This window comes from Geotrypetes seraphini, chromosome 7 (assembly GCF_902459505.1).
Source record: "Geotrypetes seraphini chromosome 7, aGeoSer1.1, whole genome shotgun sequence".
Lineage (NCBI taxonomy): Eukaryota > Metazoa > Chordata > Amphibia > Gymnophiona > Dermophiidae > Geotrypetes > Geotrypetes seraphini.
In genome coordinates, this window is record NC_047090.1 from 181,411,154 (window position 1) to 181,427,772 (window position 16,619).

Genomic DNA, 16,619 nt, shown 5'->3' on the forward strand with positions numbered 1-16,619 from the left:
GGGCTAATAACCTCCAGAGAGCAAGGCAAATTCAAGGAAGTAGGTAAATAAATAAATAAATATAATTTTATCGTGGATCAGGGACTCCGACCTGTGACTCACATGACCCATCCAATATTGTTGATTCGACCCGTGACCCATTGACTCATTATCAGCGTTGGGGTACCATTTATATAATCCTCTTCCCAATGTCTACATTTAGTTGAAATTTAGCTGAAAGAGTGAAGTTATGTCCCCCATCCGTACCATGTCCTCAGGAATGCCTACATTTTCAGCTGCTGAATATTGCACTCAGAGAATAGTTAAGCTCTGGAACGCACTGCCAGAGGATGTGGTAAGAGTGGTTAATGTAGCTGATTTTAAGAAAGGTTTGGACAATTTCCTGGAGGAAAATTCCATAGTCTGCTATTGAGAGAGACATGGGGGAAGCCACTGCTTGTCCTGGATCGGTAGCATGGAATGTTGCTACTCCTTGGGGGATCCGGAATCTTTAGTTACTCTTTGGAATTCCAGAATCATGTTATTCTTTAGGATTCTGAATGGAATGTTGGTACTCTTTGGGTTTTGGTACTAGTGACCCGGATTGGCCACCGTGAGAATGGGCTACTGGGCTTGATGGACCATTGCTCTGAGCCAACAATTCTTATATAGGATATCGAATTTCCCATGAGACCTAGAGAAGATGAAATTGTTTATAAATACTGTATATCTTAACAGTGTTAGCTAAAATTGAGGTGGAAACCTCCCTCCAAAATTCAAACTAATAGCTAAAGTTTACATTGCAGTCTTGCCAGTATTTATTTGTGGACAGTGGCATGAGGCTGGATGTCTGCCAAAAATGAATTTAGTCAAAGGTCTCGTAAAACAGAAACATCGCTCCTGAAAATTATTTAGTTCAGAAATAACACTTGCAACTCCCTTTTCTGTCAACGCAAATCCAAGGAATAACTCAGATGGCTGTGAGGATACCATGTTCCCCACTTGTAATCCCTATAACATAAAGCAGTAGGATACCATCCAAAGAGCCAAGCTATGTTCTGGAAGAGGAAAGCTTCCAAGAAAAACTTTAAGAACATAAGAATAGCCGTACTGGATCAGACCAATGGTCCATCAAGCCCAGTAGTCTATTCTCACAGTGGCGAATCGAGGTCACTATTACCTGGCCAAAACCCATGGAGTAGCAACATTCCATTCAGAATCCTAAAGAATAGCAAGATTCCGGAATCCCAAAGAGTAACAAAAGATTCCGGAACCCTAAGGAGTAGCAACATTCCATTCAGAATCCTAAAGAATAGCAAGATTCCGGAATCCCAAAGAGTAACAAAAGATTCCGGAACCCTAAAGAGTAGCAACATTCCATTCAGAATCCTAAAGAATAGCAGGATTCTGGAATCCCAAAGAGTGACAAAAGATTCCCGAACCCCAAGGTGTAGCAACATTCCATTCAGAATCCTAAAGAATAGCAGGATTCTGGAATCCCAAAGAGTAACAAAAGATTCCGGATCCCCAAGGTGAAGCAACATTCTATTCAGAATCCTAAAGAATAGCAAGATTCTGGAATCCCAAAGAGTAACAAAAGATTCCGGAACCCCAACGTGTAGCAACATTCCATTCAGAATCCTAAAGAATAGCAAGATTCTGGAATCCCAAAGAGTAACAAAAGATTCAGAAACCCCAAAGAGTAGCAACATTCCAATTCAGAATCCTAAAGAATAGCAAGATTCTGGAATCCCAAAGAGTAACAAAAGATTCAGGAACCCCAAAGAGTAGCAACATTCCAATTCAGAATCCTAAAGAATAGCAAGATTCCGGAATCCCAAAGAGTAACAAAAGATTCCGGAACCCTAAGGAGTAGCAACATTCCATTCAGAATCCTAAAGAATAGCAGGATTCTGAAATCCCAAAGAGTGACAAAAGATTCCCGAACCCCAAGGTGTAGCAACATTCCATTCAGAATCCTAAAGAATAGCAGGATTCTGGAATCCCAAAGAGTAACAAAAGATTCCGGATCCCCAAGGTGAAGCAACATTCTATTCAGAATCCTAAAGAATAGCAAGATTCTGGAATCCCAAAGAGTAACAAAAGATTCCGGAACCCCAACGTGTAGCAACATTCCATCAGAATCCTAAAGAATAGCAAGAATTCTGGAATCCCAAAGAGTAACAAAAGATTCAGAAACCCCAAAGAGTAGCAACATTCCAATTCAGAATCCTAAAGAATAGCAAGATTCTGGAATCCCAAAGAGTAACAAAAGATTCAGGAACCCCAAAGAGTAGCAACATTCCAATTCAGAATCCTAAAGAATAGCAAGATTCCGGAATCCCAAAGAGTAACAAAAGATTCCGGAACCCTAAGGAGTAGCAACATTCCATTCAGAATCCTAAAGAATAGCAGGATTCTGAAATCCCAAAGAGTGACAAAAGATTCCCGAACCCCAAGGTGTAGCAACATTCCATTCAGAATCCTAAAGAATAGCAGGATTCTGGAATCCCAAAGAGTAACAAAAGATTCCGGATCCCCAAGGTGAAGCAACATTCTATTCAGAATCCTAAAGAATAGCAAGATTCTGGAATCCCAAAGAGTAACAAAAGATTCCGGAACCCCAACGTGTAGCAACATTCCATTCAGAATCCTAAAGAATAGCAAGATTCTGGAATCCCAAAGAGTAACAAAAGATTCAAAAACCCCAAAGAGTAGCAGCATTCCAATTCAGAATCCTAAAGAATAGCAAGATTCTGGAATCCCAAAGAGTAACAAAAGATTCCGGAACCCTAAGGAGTAGCAACATTCCATGCTACCGATCCAGGGCAAGCAGTGGCTTCCCCCATGTCTTCTCAATAACAGACTATGGACTTTTCCTCCAGGAACTTGTCCAAATCTTTCTTAAAACCAGCTACGCTATCCGCTCTTACCACATCCTCTGGCAATGCATTCCAGAGCTTAACTGTTCTCTGAGTGAAGAGTACCAATTAGCCATCTTGATTCTTGTTTCTTTTCCTGTGTGCAAGTATATAAACACCAAGAAAACCTTTATAGCTTAGACCCCCCATTTCTCTAATAGCTCTTCTCCCCACCCCCACCCATGTTTCTGCCTCACCAGCTTGCAACACTTCAAATGTAACAGCCAATTATTTGACACACAGGAAATTAATCGGTCGGGGCCAGACTGCTAACTTTCACAGCTAAGATTATCATTCCTCCTACATAGCCAAGCTCCCCAGCTCACGTCCTCTGGAGAATTTAAGCAGGATATAAGTCTATGCCAATGAATTTCACATACATTATAACATTTTCATTTCAGTACCTTATATATTTGCTCTCAAGACTGGGTATGAAAATCTTCAGATCCAGGCGTACAAAGCTATTGATCTCAAATACACTTTTGGACACTCTTTCGAACCAAGCACAACTTAATGTACCAGGCAGGTATTCTTACTCAGAGGAATTTCCAAGATGATTAAAACTAAAAACCAAGTGTATTTGTATTTGATGATTAAAGCCCTATGTGTGCAGCAATGGGAAATGGAACAGGCTGACCCAAGGCTGAAGCCAATTCCTGTTGCTGTACAGTTTTAGAAACGCAGAGACTTGTGCGGGTAAGTGTACACTTAGATGAATTAATGTTGGTTTCTGGAAATTTACATGTGTTTCTGACACCCCCCGCCTCACCCCCCTTAACTTGTTTATGAAGGCTGTTAAGGGGGATGCCTCTTACCTCTGGCCAGTAGTCCCGCCTCTTCAATAAGATGGCCCTTCCCTTCCCTGGTGTATCCTGGGATGTGGAGAGGAGGGACCTAAGGTTCTGATAGGTCCAGGTTGCTTAAGGCACCTCCTATGAGAGGGGCCTTAAGCATCTGAGTCAATCAGAGCCTTAGGCCCCTCCCCTGCACATCCGGGGAGGAGCCTAAAGCTGCTGGCTGGAGGTAGGAGGCATCCCTCCAGCTGGCCTTCGTAAATAAGGTAAGGGGAAATCATTGGAGGCATGGGGGGGGGGTCATCTGAGTTATGATGGCAGCAGCGGGAGGGAGTGGGCATCCCTACCACTGCTGGGAGGTGTCAGGGAGGTTTCTTGGCATCAGAAGGGAGTGGGCATCTCTCCCAATGCTGGGGGGTGGGGGGTCGGGAGGTTTGCTTGATGGCAATGGTGGGAAAGAGAGAGCATTCCTTATGCTGACGGGGGGGGAGAGGGGGGTGCTTGACATCGGTGATGGGAGGGAGTGGGCATCCTTTCTGCCAATCTTCGATTTAGGGGTCTTTTTTTTGTGCATTTTTTCTGTGCATGTGCCAATCACTATCACCAGCGATTGGCACATGCAAATTTAGTGACCCTCCACGACTCTCCGCCAACCTCATTTGCGTGCATGTTTTTTTAAAGAATGACTCGCCTTTTTGAAATCATTACAGTAGCGGCCGCGACCGTGGCCTGTCGGATTTTACCGCCAACATTTGAGAATCTTCCCCTAAGCGGGGTACAAAAAAAAAAAAAAAATCATGCATAAAATTATAAAACATTTTAAGTACAAAACCTGTTAACCGAAACGTTAATAAGTCATACCCTTCAAACCAACACTACTGGTTGCTAATCCTGCTCCTAATCCTCAAGTCGAGCTAAGATAACCCTTCGTAGAAGTGTAGGAAGAGAGACTATGGGGCAGAGCCATAGAAGAAGAGAAGTTGAGGGCAAATCAGATCACAGAACTCATTATTGACCTTCCGAAGAGCAGGGAAGGCCTTTCTTTTCAACTAAAGGTCCAACCGCAAACAGTTCCCTCTGACCTCTCTCCCGCCAACAAGCACCAACTGGCGACCCCCCGGACCAATCTTCTGGAATGCCCCTCCAGGAACTCCCTATGACTGTCCTCAAGTTACCATACTACCCGGCCTTATCCTTTTGTGACTGTATTGTATAATATTGTATCGCCAAAAGTACTGTCCAATCTAACTTCTGTGAATGTTGGCTTGCAACCCATTCTGAGCCCCCGGGAGGACGGGATAGAAATCAAATCAAATCAATAAATCGTTATTATGCATCCTCGGCATTCATTGCCAGTTGTGTTGGCCTTGCCTTGGCGTTAATTCTGAACATAGGCAGTGGAATGCTGCTTTGTTTTTTTTGGGGGGGGAGGGGGGGTAGGAGGTCCGCCCTAGCGCACGACTTCTCAGCAGCTCCCGAGTCACCCACCCATCTCCTCCTCTTTTTAAATCTTCAGCAGCCGCCACACAGCGTCGACGAGCAGGCCTGTCCCCGGAAGTAGAATGAAGGGTTCCGGGATCAGGCCTGCGGTTTGACGCTGCTCGGCGGCTGCACGGTAGCTGCCCGTAGATTTAATTCTTAACACCGGGAGAAGGGTGGGTGGGTGGAAGGACCAGGCAAACAAAAATATTTGAGGAGGCCTTGGTCCCCGTGGCCTCTCCCGTTCCGACGCCTCTGATTCTGAAGAGCCCCTTACCAATAAATACATTTGAAAGCAATATTTGGAGTAAGAAATTCATTAACTACAAGAAATTAATTTCAGTCATCTCGGTTGTCGGAAGCAAATCGAGTTTTCGGCTCCTTACAGACAGCTTGTAGAGTTTGCAAGCTATAAACCCTTCCGGTGAAAATGACAATACAGCATCTCCACAGTGTGATTTTCTTCAAGGAAAAATACAATCCTGCTAGCTGGATTCTTTTATTATGTTATCAAGGAGTTCATTTTCATGCTTAGGAAGTGACTTTTTTTTGACATTGTAAGGATGTAGGACACAAAAAGAAATGATAAATTTACTTATCAGAAGCACTTCCCCATAAGTATCTTTAAACTAATGCGCTGCTATACAATGATTCTCCGAGAATCAGCAGGGGCGTTCTAGCAATCTGAGAGCTCTTGCTCTGGGTAGTTGAAAACCTCATTTGATACGTGTGGCAAAAGCAAGAAGCATCTCGACAAATCTACATAAATATTGGAACCTTAATGCAGTGAACTTTCATCTTTCCATGGGAAATTGCTGTATCAATATAATCAATGAAACGGGCCAGTGTTATGGAACATGGAATAAATAGCAAATATGTGATAACAAGTATATGTTCCCCATGACCTAATTTCATATGATAAATTGGTAAATTGGATTCCAGGTGGACATCACAGATCTGACGCATCTGTGTAAGTTTCAAGTTTCAATTTATTCAAAATTTGTTGAATCGCTTATTTAAATTTACTAAGCGATTTACAAAAACAAGAAAAATAATACAAATACAAGGTTAGTTTAACTTTAATACAATGTTAAAAGCATAAAATTGAAATTATACAGACTAACGGACATATAAGGAAGGAAGGGTAAAATTACATATGTATAAAAAAAAAAAAAAAAAAGGTATGAGGTAGAAAACATGAGGTAAGAAGGCCCAACGACACCTGTTTTCTAAAGACAAGAGAGGCGTCTTTGTACCTTTAGTAAATGACTTCTAGAAACAGCTCCTTGCCTCTGGGAAAACCATGGTCAAAATCCCCCCCCCCCCAAAAAAAAAAAAAAAAAAAAAAATTAGTTTATACAAATCTGATAAAATTTTCAAACACATCCAGGATAAGAGCAAAGTGGGATTGTAGTTTTAGGTTTCTGGGGTGTTTTGAATGAGGATTAACAGGATAGAACAGAAGTGAAATTGAGGAGGGGGTGTCTATTTATTTATTCATTCAGTTTTCTATACTGTTCTCCCAGGGGAGCTTAGAATGGAGTTATTCAAGTACTCAAGCATTTTTCCCTGTCTGACCCTGTGGGCTAAGAATCTATCTAATGTACCTGGGGCAATGGGGGGGGAGGATTAAGTGACTTGCCCAGGGTCACAAGGAGCAGCATAGGATTTGAACCCACAACTTCAGGGGGCTGAGGCTGTAGCTTTAACCACTGCACCACTCTAGAAACCATAATGTAGTAAAAGTGAGCCAAGTGTAGGACAATCCAGCCATTGTGACATCACTAATGAGGTTGGCTCTTATTGGTGGAATGAGGCATTATGATGTCACAATACCAGCTCTGGCTGAAACTTTTCACACTATTTATTTATTCATTCAATTTTATATACTGTTCTCCCAGGAGACCTCAGAGCGGTTTACATGAAATTATTCAAGTACTCAAGCATTTTTCCCTGTCTGTCCTAGTGGGCTCACAATCTAGCTAATGGGCGATGGGGGGATTGAGTGACTCTCCCAGGGTCACAATGAGCAATGTCACACCGTCAGAAGAGAAAGATCATTGGAAAAGGACTTCATGTTTGGGAAGATCAAAGGAACCAAATGAAGAGGGCAACCTGCAATCAGATGGCTGGACATGTGGAAAACAACCATGGGGATGATGCTGGAGGACCTTACCGGACTACCACCTAACTGGCTTTTTAAAGAAATGTTCACATATTTATCTCTGGAAAAGAAAGTGATGTAATTGCAGGTAAACAACAAACATTTTCCTTCATTTACTCATGAAACAAAAGATGTCCACAAAAATGTGTATTCTAACTGAGTTATAAATTAGGACACCCCCACATATCCTCCCACTTAAAGTGGCTCAAATCACACCCAGGTGTATCACATCAGGTGCACATGATTAGAACATCGTTACTCAGCATTCTGAAGGAGGTTTGCTCTACTTAAACCTCAGACATTTAGTCTGGTGTGCTCATGACTGCTGCAAACATTTCGTTGTCCTAATTTTTTCACATGACTGTAATTAATCTGGGATCTGCTCCCGGATTTGGTTGACTTATACAGAATCCGAGGGGAGGGGGGACGTCTTTATAGATATGCAGTTTAATTTAGACCAGATATACAGTAGAAGCTAAAAATTACAACAGGAAATATATCTTGGAAAACAAAATTCCACAAAATGGCCAAACTTGTAGAATAAAATTTCAGGAACTCAATCAAGATGTCTACTGCAGCATTGTGCATCTTTTTTATTTTTCTTTGAGTGTGTGTGGTAGGTCTGTCTTGTATTTTATGGCGTTCATTTTCCAATATTTTAAAAAACATAGGGCCCCTTATACAAAACCACAGCAGCAGCCGCCATGTAGGAAATGCTCCAACACCCATTAAATCCCTCTGGGCGTCAGAGTGAGTACTGCTGCGGCAGCCGCTACTGTGGCTATAATAAAGGAGTCCGTAATGTAAATGTTAATCATTTAGAACTGTTGTTAGCTTGAGCAGTATATTAAGTGCAATAAACATATCCCCAGATATCCCCAAACTGGGACGCTATTCTGGGGTACGCACGCGACTCAATTGGCTAACGGCCAATTCGAGACAATAATTGGGCGATGACAACAATTTAGACTTGAGCATGCATCTTGCTGAGTGTTTCTGCGCAACATTCAAAAAGGGGCATTGCTACGAAAGGAGCACGGATAGGTCAGAGGTGCGTAGTATTACGGAATACTTGGGATCTGCACCTAGCTTACGAGCCAGGATTTATACCAGATTTTAGCTGGTGTAAATCCTTGAACCCAAAGTTTGGGGCAGAAAACAGTTTTTAAATGCTATCTTTAAGTATGTATCTTGGGTGTACACTTCTCCCTCCGTATTCGCGGTCTCAGCAATCGCGGTTTCGATTATTCGCGGTTTTTAGCTTGCTGGCTCCTCCCCCCCAAATGACATCAGCTTGCATAGAGAAATCGCAGATGCCCAGCACTTTCTTCACCATGAGTTGGCTCTCCTTCAGGAACAGGCCAGGTCTCCCACCAAGTTATTCACAGTTTCACCCTATTCACGATAGTTTTTAATAGAAATCAGCAAATAACATATGAAAAAGTTATTTGCAGTTCTGTTAATCCCCTATCAAAGCGGAAAAGTGCAATTCATCATAGTAGTGCGAAGAGTTTCAGTCTTTGGGAAGCAGAGGTGAGATTGTGATGTCACAATGCCTCATTCCACCAATAACAGTCAACCTCATCATTGATGTCACAATGGCTTGATTTTAGCAGATTAACAGTTCCCCTTAACTGTATCCATGACATCCTGTTTGTCTCCTTTGTGACTCTGTACAGCGCTGCGTACGTCTGGTAGCACTATAGAAATACACTTCTCCCTCCGTATTCGTGGTTTCAGCATTCGCAGTTTTGATTATTCGCGGTTTGTAGCTTGCTGGCTCCTCCCCCCAAATTACATCAGCTTGCATAGAGAAATCGCTGATTACAAGCGTTTACAGAGAAAATCACCGATTCCCGGCACTTTCTTCACCGTGTGTTGCCTCTCCTTCAGGAACAGGCCAGGTCTCCCACCATGTTATTCGCGGTTTCACCCTATTCACGATGGTTTTTAATAGAAAACAGCAAATAACATATGAAAAAGTTATTTGCGGTTCTGTTAATCCCCTATCAAAGCGGAAAAGTGCAATTCATCATAGTAGTGCGAAGAGTTTCAGTCTTTGGGAAGCAGAGCTGAGATTGTGATGTCACAATGCCTCATTCCACCAATAAGAGCCAACCTCATCAGTGATGTCACAATGGCTTGATTGTAGCAGATTAACAGTTCCCCTTAACTGTATCCATGACATCCTGTTTGTCTATCTTGTCTGTTTAGATTGTAAGCTCTTTGGAGCAGGGACTGTCTTCTTTGTGACTCTGTACAGCGCTGCGTATGTCTGGTAGCACTATAGAAATACACTTCTCCCTCCATATTCACAGTTTCAACAATCGCGGTTTTGATTATTCACGGTTTTTAGCTTGCTGGCTTCCCCCCCTCCCCCCCAAATTACATCAGCTTGCATAGTGTTTACAGAGAAAATTGCTGATTCCCAGCACTTTCTTCACCATGTGTTGCCTCTCCTTCAGGAACAGGCCAGGTCTCCCCACCATATCATTCACGGTTTCACTATATTCACAATTGTTTTTAATAGAAAACAGCAAATAACATATGAAAAAGTTATTTGCGGTTTGTCTGTATTTGCGGTTCTGTTAATCCTCTATCACAGCGAATACGGAGGGAGAAGTGTATTACAAGACTTCTAACAAGATTAAAAAACTGTTCAAAATACTGCAGTTAGAGTTATATTCTCGATTCCCAAATATGAAAGGAATACGCCATATTTTGTTCAACTGCATTGGTTACCAGTTTTTGCTAGGACAGGGGTAGGCAATTCAAGTCCTCGAGAGCCGGAGCCAGGTCAGATTTTCAGAATATCCACAATGAATATGTACGAGATGGATTTGCATGCACTGCCTCCTTGAAATGTAAATCTATCTCATGCATATTTATTGTGGCTATCCCAAAAACCTGACCTGGCTCCGGCTCTCGAGGACCGCAACTGCACGCTGCATTACCGCACACGCTAGACGCTAACGCCAGCATTGATCTGGCGTTAGTTCTTGGCACGTAGCGCGGGGTTAGGTGAACAGCATCGAAAACCATCTTGAAAATAGGTTTTGAAAATGGCGATTTAAATGTCCACATGCCACCTCATGTCATGTTTTGGGACGTTTATCTGTTTTGAAAAGGAGCCCCAGAGTCACATACCAGCATTGCTCAATTTGTGGTTCCTCTTTCACAATCACATCTAGACTCACCTGAGCAAAATCAATCAATCGTAGAGCCAGGCTGCGCAAGACTCATCCATTCAATCTCCCTGTTAAAACCAAATGGGATTACAGAATTAAGTAAAAAAAAAAAAATCCATTGCTGTTCTTTATAGTTAAGAAACGGTATGAAATTCAACATAAAATCATTCTGACCTTATGAAGTGTATGAAGGTAATCCTGCAGGGATTGTGGTTTAACACTTCTCCTGAAGAAAATGTCTCTGGAGGTCACTTGAATGTGCATATAGCGATTGCATGGAGTCTTTTTGTAGTTATATTGTATTCATTTTAAACATTTGCTAACATATATCTGTGCTTTGGAATACATATATTCAGTGACACCACCTATCCAAAATGTGATACGCAATCTATGTAAATTTTTTAAACACCACGGCCAGAGTATAAAAATATAGGCCCTTTACCAGGTTTGCATATTTACCTGTATATAAGGAAAGGGTAAAGATGAAATGATTTCTCCTACAAGTACACCGACAAATCCGCGCACAATTGCTCTCCGACAAATGCACCAGGACAATTGTGGCCTGTCAAGGATATCTGGAAGGCCCTGATTTGCTCAGACTCCTCAGGCCCCGTCCCTTGGGAGGGGTTGAGGCACCTCAAGCCTCTCCCAAGGGGCGGGGCCTGAGGAATCTGAGCAAATCAGGGTTTTCCAAGTATCCACTAATCATGATGTAAACCTAACCCTTGATAGAAAATGAATGTTTTGAGTGTAGTGTGTGTGTGTGTGTGGGGGGGAGGTCCCCCCTCCCCCCTCAAAAAAGAGGGTTACTTTGTAACCCTCAAAAAGACAAAATAGTATCCTATCGGGGAACAATTGTTGGGTCACCTCCCATTCAGTGCGTGCATTTGTCCGTGCCACCCTCCCACAATATATCTTTGGTACAAACTATTTTATATACAGTATATGTCAGGGGTCTCAAAGTCCCTCCTGGAGGGCCGCAATCCAGTTGGGTTTTCAGGATTTCCCCAATGAATATGCATTAGATCTATTTGCATGCGCTGCTTTCAATGCATATTCATTGGGGAAATCCTGAAAACCCGACTGGATTGCAGCCCTCGAGGATGGACTTTGAGATCCCTGGTATATGTGCAGCCCTGGCATCCCAGCCCGCCCACGCGGGGCTCCAGCTAGATCTATGGGGTTAGGGGGTGTCAGAACAAAAAAGAATGACAATGATACACTGATGCTTACAGTCATTCACGGACTCAAAGATCACACTCGAGCTTGGGCGCAGGCTTAGGGTTACCAGATTTTGTCTGTAAATAAAAAGAAGACACATGGCCCCTCTCCATTCCGCCCCATCCGCACCCCACCCTTCCCTGTTCCGCCCCCACACAAACTTTGTCTCTTCTTCCCCAAGCTTGAGGGTCGTGCCCCCGAGCATTATGATGCGTGCTGATGTCACATCACATCCGGGCATGCTCGGAGGCCTTCCTGATGTGGCATTCAGCCTGGGGCCTTCCCAAAACCCGGACAAGCTGCTGGGTTTTGGAAATCCCTCTGAGCACCTGGACAGTCCTCTAAAAAAAAGGACACTCACCCCACTCGAATTCTTCACTCTCTTCTCTGATGAAGCGACAGCTCAGTCCAAGGTGTAAGTGAACCAAACTGGAACTTTATTGATTGCACAACAGCCTTTAACTAGTTACAATGATCTCACTTTGGTTCCATCAACAGATTTCCCCCTGTCACTCCCAATTCATCCTGGATTTGACTACTTCTATTTGCTCTTCAGTTCCCTCCCAAATCTCTCTGGGAGTCTCCCTCAGTCTCAAGGCTTTGGCGGGAGAAAGGAACAACCAAAAGGCCAGGATTGTGCTCTGCACTCCTCTTTTATACACTCCCCCCTCTCCTGGGGAAAATGGGGGACCTTCCACAGGTCTTTTCTAGCCATAGTCAGAATTCAGTGATCACCTGAAAAAGGTGACCCGTCAAATGCGCCCCAACAAATGCGCCCCGACAATTGTGCTCCCCGATCACAATCCACAATGCAGTGGATACTATTTTGTCTTTTTGAGGGATATGAAGTAACCCTCTTTTTTGAGGGGGTTCTCCCCCACTGCACTTAAAATATTCACTTGGTATCTAGTGTCAGGGTAAGGTTTACATGATGATTATGGGAACCCTTGCCATAAGTGGATATCTGGAAGGCCCTGATTTGCTCAGACTCCTCATGCCACGCCCCTTGGGAGGGGCTTGCGGTGCCTCAGGTGCCTGAAGCCCCTCCCAAGGGGCGGGGCCTGAGGAGTCTGAGCAAATCAGGGCCTTCCAGATATCCACTTATGGCAGATTCAGACTGATGTGCGCATTTCCCGGGTGCAATTGTCGTGCGCGGGCTACTCCGTGCGTGCACTTGTCGGGGGTGCATTTATCGGGGCGCAATTGTGTGCGGATTTGTCATTGCGCCCCTGAAAAATCCACCACCCACCACTACTCTTACAGCATAGGCATTTTTCAAGCGGTCACATATGGCTTTTGTACAAACTGTTTAATATCTAAAGGACATTGGCTTCATTAATCATGGTCTGAGGCAAAGCTTTTTTGATGAGGTGAGAGCATTCTGAGCACGCAGTGAAAGGAAATCAAGCAGATGCGGGTCATTACTAATTGGACTGTGAGCAGAATTGTCCTATCTTTGATTACACTCACGCTCGAATGTTTCTGTTCTGTATACGCAGGTGAGGAGCACTGGCGATTTCTCTGCGATTTGCAGCCTCAGCTATTAGAAGGCAATTTTTCTCTCACTCCCTTCCCCGAGTGCCAGGCTGCTGTGTGGAATTAAGCCTCTCAGTTCCCTTAACAGGCTCTGGCCTACTTTGTGGGCAGGAAGATCAAAGCAGAGATTTAATTGAAACACCCGAGACCTATGAGAACAGAAATACTGATATGGTGCTAGCAATCACGTCTGAGGGATACATTACTGAAATGATTCAAATGAAGCCCACAGTACAAGAGGAACAATATCAGACTGTACAATTAGACTGTATTAAGAATAAGTGAAAGCTGTCTGGTTTTCCCTGCTAAATCGGTGTTTTGCATTTGCCCTGCAGATATTTAAAAGTGCCAGTGAGCCCCTTGTTCAGTCAGAGTACTTTGATCATTGCAGAGATTAACAGAACTCATGACGGTGAAGTCCGCCTTCTCTGTACACCAGGTCTCCTCTGTCAGGGCTGGCGTTAGGGAGAGGCAAACAGGGCAGCTGCCCTGGGTCCCACAGCTCCAGGGCGCCCCATGGCTTGGCATCTCTTCCCTTTTTCCCCCACCATGGTCTAATGTTTCCTTCTAAACTAACTAAACTAAAATTTAATTTTATAGACCGGGTCTTCAACCAAAAGGTGCTCGACTCGATTTAGAATAACGTAAAGTATAGTACATAAATATGGAAGAAGAATTTAATCTCGAATTTAATCGTCCCCTCGCATTCCCTGTCTACTTTGAAAAGCATTTCCCTTCACAGGGGGCTGCTAATGCATCGGCTCTTCTGATATACTGCCAACTGCCTCAAAGCCTTCCCTCTAAGACATTCAGCCAAAGTGGAAACAGGAAGTTGCATCAGAAAACAGGAAGTTGCATCAGAGGGGGGGAGGAGCACAACAGAAAAAAAAGGTTTGGGGGCAGCTGCAGGCTGTGTATCAATCTGTTTATCTGCTCTGGGCCCCAGAATGTCTTAGGGTTACCAGATTTTTGGGAACGAAAATCTGGACCCGTGGCCCCGCCCCCAGGCCTACCCCATTCTTTCAGAGTCATGCCCCGTTCCACCCGAGTCATTCCCTGCTCAGCCCCCAGCCCCGCCTCCAGTCCCGCCCCCTCAATCTAGCCACTTGTCGGAAGGGCGTGTGCGCATGCGCTGGTGTGATGCCTTGACGTTGCATGCATGCACACATGAGCATGATGTCACTGTGTTCCATCCACGCATGCGCAGATGCTGTCCCTGCTACCTGGAAAGCTTTTCGAAACCCAGACAAAGTGCCGGATTTTAAAAAGAAGGACTTGTCCGGGGAAATCCAGACATCTGGCCCTGCTCTCGGTGAACTACATGATACATTTTGGTGAGAATTTAGGTTTGCCATTATTAAGCTAACTGCGCCACGTCTGACCTCAAAATCACCTACCTTAGGGGCATGTTTACTAAGGTGTTGTAAAGTTTTGCGCTTACTGCACTTTAAATGCAAACGTTACGGTATGGAAAGTGTAAAGTCTGTGCAGTAAATGCAGGGGGGAGGGGGGTGGGAGTGCCCAGCATCTGCCCTGCATGGTCAACACAGAGCAGATGCTCACCGCATGAAGACCATGCTAGTAGCAGTGCAGGACTCCATCCTTAAACACCAGGCATATGGTGAAGACGTGCTGCTGGGGTTCCTCGACCTAGTATAACACACACTGCTAAAAATCAGGTTGCAGAGAAGTAGGCCTCATGGGGAAAAAACCGTGGCGTGAATAGAATCATTTCTGTCTGAAAGACTAACAAGAGCAGAATGGCAAGGGGATACCAGCAACGGAAAGAGACTTCCATAGGGGTACCACAGGGATCCGCCATGCCGCCCATGCTGTTCAACATCTTTCTCCAACCGCTGGGAAAATTCATCCGAAAACTGGGGTGGGACTGCTACATTTACGCAGACAACATCCAAGTGATTATAGAAACATAGAAACATAAAAACATAGAAAGATGACGGCAGATAAGGGCTACAGCCCATCAAGTCTGCCCACACTATTGACCCTCCCTATTAAGTCTAATGACCCCCTTAAGTATAATTGTAATTATACTGCCACTCTACTGACCCGCTCTTTCAAGTCTATACCCTAGTGACCTTGGCATATAGAAACATAGAAAGATGAGGAGACAGGATGCGATAACTAAACACATGATCATGACAGACCTAGAGAATATCTTTGGATGGTTTCGAGTAAACGGTCTAGTAGCCAACAAAGAAAAGACAGAACTGCTTCTCATTAACATATGGGGAAGAAATAAAAATTAAACAGCATAGAACCATCCAATAATGGGATGAGAAACCTAGGTGTATGGCTGGACTCAAGCCCAGGCATGACAACACAGATCCAACACATAGTCAAAAATGCTTATGGAAAACTCTACTGGGTTACAGGACTGAAACCCTACCTCTCCCACCAAGCAATGTCCAACGTAGTAATATCCCTGGTACTCACAATCTTTGACTACTGCAATGCAACCCCTCTGGGTTTACCAAAATACACAATCAGATAGATGCAAATAGTACAAAACGTTGCAGCTAGGTTTTGCTAGGTCAGTCGAGACAGACGAATGTCACCCCGTTATTATAAGAGTTATACTGGCTCCCGATTGAGAGCAGGGTGAAATTCAAAATCTTATTGCTGACACACAAAACTTTACCTCTCGGGACCGCAACACCTAGCGGCTGGACTACAAAGCCATACACCCCCTACGCGCTCTGCGCTCAAGCCAAAAGTCCTTACTACAAATGCAAAAGCACCAGCGCAAGAATGTTCTCAGCAATGGCCCCAACGTGGTGGAATGTCCTACCGAGGGGATTAAAGCTAGAAAAAGTCACTGGAAAATTCAATAAAGGGATAAAGACTGTCCTTTTCTCAGACGACTTCAACTGACATTGCGAAGCTGACAGTGAAAGGAAACTCGAGCTTTCAGGGCTGATGTAAATAGATTAAAGTTAGTTGAAATGACCAACCTCCTTATATGTGTATATACATAGGACAATTGATTTGGTATAAACGTGTGCATATAAGTAGGATGATTGATTATGGCGGCATTAATAACTCTGTATTGTAATACCACCACAGAGCTCCGTATAATTCAGTATAGAGCCCATGTATTTGTAACACCACAAAGAAGTTCTTTGTAACTCTGTATGTTATCATCTCTACAGAAGCTCATGTAGACCGCTCTGAATTGACTCCCCAGTCATTAGTAGCAGTATAGAAGTCCTCAATAAACATAAACTATGCTTCATGCAGTGCCTGATAGCATCGGAGCATCGCCGCTATAAGCTGCTGCATTTAATGCAGTACCAGCAACTTTAGAGTCCTTGCCACA

At 43.8% G+C, this 16,619-nt stretch overlaps 1 long non-coding RNA gene across 3 annotated transcripts in view; it reads right to left on the reverse strand.

Annotated features, from left to right (window-relative positions):
- The window catches only part of LOC117364107, a 128,507-nt gene that overhangs the window by 23,773 nt on the left and 88,115 nt on the right, over positions 1–16,619 (reverse strand). For all 3 annotated transcript variants that reach the window (XR_004540181.1, XR_004540180.1, XR_004540182.1), the window contains one exon: positions 10,535–10,593. This is a non-coding gene — a long non-coding RNA (uncharacterized LOC117364107). The remainder of the gene's footprint in view (positions 1–10,534; positions 10,594–16,619) is intronic.